Source organism: Triticum dicoccoides, chromosome 2B, assembly GCF_002162155.2.
Source record: "Triticum dicoccoides isolate Atlit2015 ecotype Zavitan chromosome 2B, WEW_v2.0, whole genome shotgun sequence".
Classification (NCBI taxonomy): Eukaryota; Viridiplantae; Streptophyta; class Magnoliopsida; order Poales; family Poaceae; genus Triticum; species Triticum dicoccoides.
Genome location: NC_041383.1, coordinates 726386157 through 726391790, shown reverse-complemented (window position 1 = coordinate 726391790; position 5634 = coordinate 726386157).

Genomic DNA, 5634 nt, shown 5'->3' with positions numbered 1-5634 from the left:
AGCATTATCCCTGATGTTTGTTTCCTCTTGCGCCTACGTGCTAGTCCAACAATAAACATAGGAAGTGTTAGTGTACATCAAACTGTGAGACTACATATAAAGAAGCATGCAACTGTAACTTGACTCCAGCAACTACCCTTTTGCTGTTGAAGCTCACAAGGTTCATCTGATCTTGCCAACTCGTCTTGTGTCAAGAGTGCTTGGGAAGTAGTGTCAGGTGGCAAGGGAGCTTGGGAATGTGCCTCTAGCTCAGTTGACACACGAGTAACTCGTGTAGCTGGTAGTACCGTGGAAGGTGTTGCAAGAACTAGGCATGTCTCTGCTTGTTTGGTGGCAGCTATTTGTTTCTTTTTGGCTTTTTTTGCAGCTCGTGTAGCACAGGATACCCTGTTTGTAGAATTTTCCGCTGGACTTTGACCTTCTATTGCACCATCAGTACCAACAAAATCTGCAGGATTCTTCCGCTTCCCATTCCTTGCCATTCTGTGTTTCTTCCTCTTTATCTGTGCCATGTTAAGTCAAGCCAACAAGAAAAATGAATAACAATTTAGTTCTTCAGAACAAATTGATGTGTGATACAGACGAACTGAACTTTGATGTTAGACAACCACATGATAGGAGGATGTAATATGTACGAAAACAGGACAGAAGAGATAACCAGAACTATGATGTGTAAACTAAGCAGAAGACAATTCACTAAATTAGAAGCAATGCAATGGAAGGTAGACACCATATAAAAGATGCTACAAATATCGCTCTGCCAAGTTAACAGTGTCTCATCATAAATGGCGTTTAAACAAATGTGAAGCGGTACAAGAAATAAGTCATATGCAAGATGCAAACAACATCACACTACCAAGTTAGAGGTCTTCCGTCATTAGTGCCATTGCATATTCACAGCTTATGATGTGTAAACTAAGGAGAATGCATTTCAACAAATTAGAAGCAATGAAAGTTAGACACCATATGAAAGATGCAACGAATATCACTCTACCAAGTTAAAACGGTCTCGTCATAAGTGCCATTTCAACAAATTAGTAGTACAAGCTAGAAAAGAATGCGAGATGTAACCTATATCACACTCCCAAGTCAAATGTGTCTTATGATAAGTGATTGTTGCAGGTTACACAATAGTAGTATTTTGATGTAAGAACATGGTGTGGTAAACATATATTATATGTTCTAGAAACAGGAACACGTGTCTTATTCACAAGTATAATGTGTAAAGTAAGCAGATGGAATTCAACAAAATTAGAAGCAGTACAAGCTATACATCACACATAACATGCAACCACATATAACAGTGCCAAGTTAGAGGGAGCACCGGTGATGGTGCACTAGGGGAGACATGCTCATCATCAACACAACTACGTTGAGTGTCTATGCATGTGTTGTCTTGCAAATCATCTTGGGGGTGTGGAGGAGTAGAATCTGTAGAGGCCCTCCGTTTGGAAGGAGCACCTTTACCCGCTGCCTTGATAACTTCCTTCCTCTTTGATACTGACAATCACTACTTTGATGTAAGGCAAACACATGATACCAGGATGGAATATGTATGGAAAACAGGATGACATGGCATGTTCGCAACTATTTGTGTAAACTAAGCAGAAACCATTCCAACAAATAAGAAGCAATGCAAGCTAGACACCACATGAAAGATGCAACCAATATGACTGCCAAGTTAAAGGCGTCCCATCATAAATGACATTTAAACAAATTAGAAGTAGGGCATGCTATAAATCATATGAAAGATGCAACTAATATCGCACTGCATATACTAAAGGTGTCTCATCATATTGATTGATGCGGGATACAAAAAAATAGTTTTATGTAATGACATGCTTAATTGACAGATGTACTATGTACTAAATACAGGAAAGCATGTCACATTTAACGTATAAGCTAAGCAGAATAGCACATGCAGTTTAACCAGATTGGAAGAATTACAATCTAGACACCATATGCAACATGCAACCACATATCATGCTGCTAAGTTAGAGCAAGCACATGCGATGCTAGTGTAGGAGAAATGCGGTAATCAACTATAGAGCTACATTCACAATATTCATCTAGCCTTGTTGTTTCTTGAGAATCATGTCGGGAGGCTGACGCTGCATTCTTTAAATGAGGAGTAGTCCACTTGCCTCACTGCCTCATCATAAGTGATTGATGAGGGATACACAAGAACATTAGTTTGATGTAATAACATGGTTAATAGACAGATGTACTAGTATGCACCAAAAATAGAAAGGCATGTCATATTCAAAGGTATAATGTGTAAGCTAAGAAAATGCAATTTAACCAAATTGGAAGCAATACAAGCTAGACATCCAGCTGGAGTGGTGAGCATGATCATCTAGGACCTGAGAGCCTGGTGGGAGGCAGGCTGCTTCGCCACCATCGTGGCTTTTTAGTTGGCTTCCAGGTGATGCCTGTCTATGCTGGGCTTGTCACTGGCTTGGCCAGTGCCCTGACTAGCTATTTGTCTTCTGGTGCTCACGGGATGGTGGTTCATGTAAAAAGTATCTTTCCTTATCTTAATAAAGACCGACTTCGGCCTTTCGAATACAAGCTAGACACCATATGGAACATGCAAACACATATGACACCGCGAAGTTAAAGCAAGCACCTAGGATGGTGGTTCATTGCGAGCGAGGTCATCAACTCCAGAGCTACATTTACCGTCTCCATCTGCCGACACTGCACCCTTTATAGCATTGTAACGTGCCTTGCCTACCCGCATACGAAGCTGGAGCGATTTCTCTCTTTTCTTTTCTGCTTCTCTCGAGGCAGAGTCTGAAATACCCTTGCATGAAAACACAATAGTGAGAGTATGAGTGAAGTGTGTGCAGAACTAGTGCACTGTAAAAGTAGAAGATAGCAGGTGGCTAAAAAATAAATTACAGGAGACATATGATAGCTCTACAACATTGCATGGCAAACAAAATTAGATTCTACTCTGTATGATTTTGTAATATATGAGCACAGGAAATGCAGGTACTCCTCCAGCACACCACCACATGTGGTCATCTCAAGATAACAATCGACTGAAAATAAATAGGTCAGTCGATTTTTTTATGAACCATCCGATCTATAAGGAACGGGCAGATGGCCTTCGTCTACCTCCCGCCAGTCACTGTTGACGATCTTTCTCGAACCGCCAGCGACCATCGGCCCAGACCCCTGCCTCCGCCGCCCTGCCCTCCCCTTGACCTCACACACCACCGTGCTTGGCAGCACCCCCATGCCATCCCTTTAATCCCAGCTGACCTCTAGATCGGGCGCCAGCAGCTCTAGGCCCCACACGCCCCTAAGATAAACACCGAGGCACTGCTTCCCCAGTGTAATAGGCGGACTAGCGCCTGTTACACCAGGGAATGCTTCCATTAATTGGGAATCAACTGACCAGGAATTGAAATCCAGGGGGGCCGACGGACCTCTAGTTAAGGTGAAATAGTATATGAGGAGAAACCTTGTGCATCGCGAGTTACTAGGAACATCTAGTATCAAGAAGAAGCGGTCAACAAGTGTCTTCTGTGGGATGAATACCGCGCAAGTAGACACATAAGATTTGCACAAATAAGGGAAGAGGAGTAGCCTTATCAGTTGCCAGTGCGGTCTCCTCCATATGTCGCGGCGATCTTCTTTTTTCTCTCGCGGGAACCGATGTTTTGGAGGACGGTGGATCCTTGGACAAACCCATGGCCAAATTGTTGACTGTGTTGCTGTGGCCGTATATCGGCGGAGAGGAAGCAGATCCGAGGCGGCGAAGGACGGCATAGCAGGAACAGCTCTGGTGCGGTGGATGGTGGCGAAATTGGAGCGGCAGCGGTGAGGCGCAGGACGACGTGGTTGAACTGGCTCGGGTACGGATGGCTCGGCCTCGGCTTCAACTACTAGCCGTGGAGGGCGTTGCGGTTGAGGTTGCGGTGGACGACGATGTCGGGGTATCGGCTTTGGCTTGATGGAGGAGGGCGACGGTTGATGGGTGGGATGGGGTGCGGACAGAGGACGCCGGGGTTTCGTGGCTGGTGGAGAGGTAGTTTTTGCGCACACAGAGTACGAATGGGGAATCGGACAAGTGGGCGGGTGGGGGGGGGAGGGGGAGCTAAGGGAGAACCATATTTCGGTGTGGGACGCGCTTGTTTTTGGCTTTTTTGAACAGAAGATGGGACGCACTTGTTTGAAATTTGGAGGAAGTACAAACTTTGCCCCCCTCTTAAATTTCGGACCTACTGCGGGTCGGGGGTAGGATGGTAATCCCAGGTGTCCCAAATAGTGTGCGGGAGCGATTTCGGCCGCGCGCATGTGTGCTTAGGCAGCCATTGTGTATGAATGTTTTTCGGAGGCGGTTGCGTGGCATCTAGATGAAGCTACAAACTGTTGGTGTACTAAAGTAGGGGCACTCCTTTGTACCCCTTACTTGTGCACAGGCAGTCAGAGCCGCGCCCATGGCCATGCTTAGCAGGGCAGAGGGAGGAGTCAAAGCCGCAAGACGGTCAAATTAACGCAGACACGGAGACACGAAGAGCAAGAGGGCGAGGTGGTTTCCCCTGGCAAAACCCTTGCCGGGCGGCCTCCACAGCCCCGGCAAGGACCTTGCCGGGACAGCTTGCCCAAACCCCAACGGAGCGCGCCACCCTCGAGCCCAAGGTTTCCGACGACCACACTGGAACCAAGGCACGAGAAGCACCTCCATGATGGCATGCAGATCTTTGTGAAGATCATGAACACTCCAAGTCAAATGAGGATTAGAAGACGGCGACCCTCGGCGAGATCCTTGCCGAGAAAACTCGCAAGACCTCCGGCAAGATCCTTGCCGGGGATGACCACAACGCCACGGCAAGACCCTTGCCGGGGCCCCGGCAAGGCCCTTTCCGAGGACATCCGCGGGCCACAACCAGGCTCACGCCCGCCAAGTTTCCACCGCCGCTCCCATGCAGCTGCCAGCCCACCAGCTAGGCAGGCACCTGCGTGTCGATGTGAGGCTTCCAAGCCAACTCAGCGCATGCCTACGTGGTGGCATGCAAATATTCGTGAAGGCCCTACCACTATGCCACCTCAGTAGCCTGCCAGCCTACATGGTGCTGACCGCCTCGCTGGCCCGAGCACGTGTCGAAGCAGGGCGAGGCGATGGTAATGTGAGGGGGACACCTAAGGGGCGCATTAAATGCTTCTTGTCCCGTAATGGCTAAGCGATAAGCTTAGCCACTGTACTCCGATGCCACCTCCTGTGTGCCACTATGGCGATCCCCTTGACTATAAAAGGAGGCCCGAGGCATCCAGGAGAAGGATTCGGACCCTTGGACAAGTTACACTCATCGTAGCTAGCTCAAGAACTCCAAGAACACTGATATACACACCAAAGCAGGACTAGGGTATTACGCATCCTCGCGGCCCGAACCTGGGTAAATGACCCGAGTGCTTGTGCTGATTGTTGATCCCGCTCTTCTCACAACCCCGCGCCCCGCAACCATAGTAGGGATTCCCGTGACCCCATAGGTGTCGTTTCCAATGACATCTTTGGCATGCCAGGTAGGGGGCGCAGTTGTGAGAATCTGGGACGTCAGTCCAACAGTTTCTCTGTCACCATGGCTTCCAAGGAAGAAGGCGACCAAGCGAGCAGCACCGTCA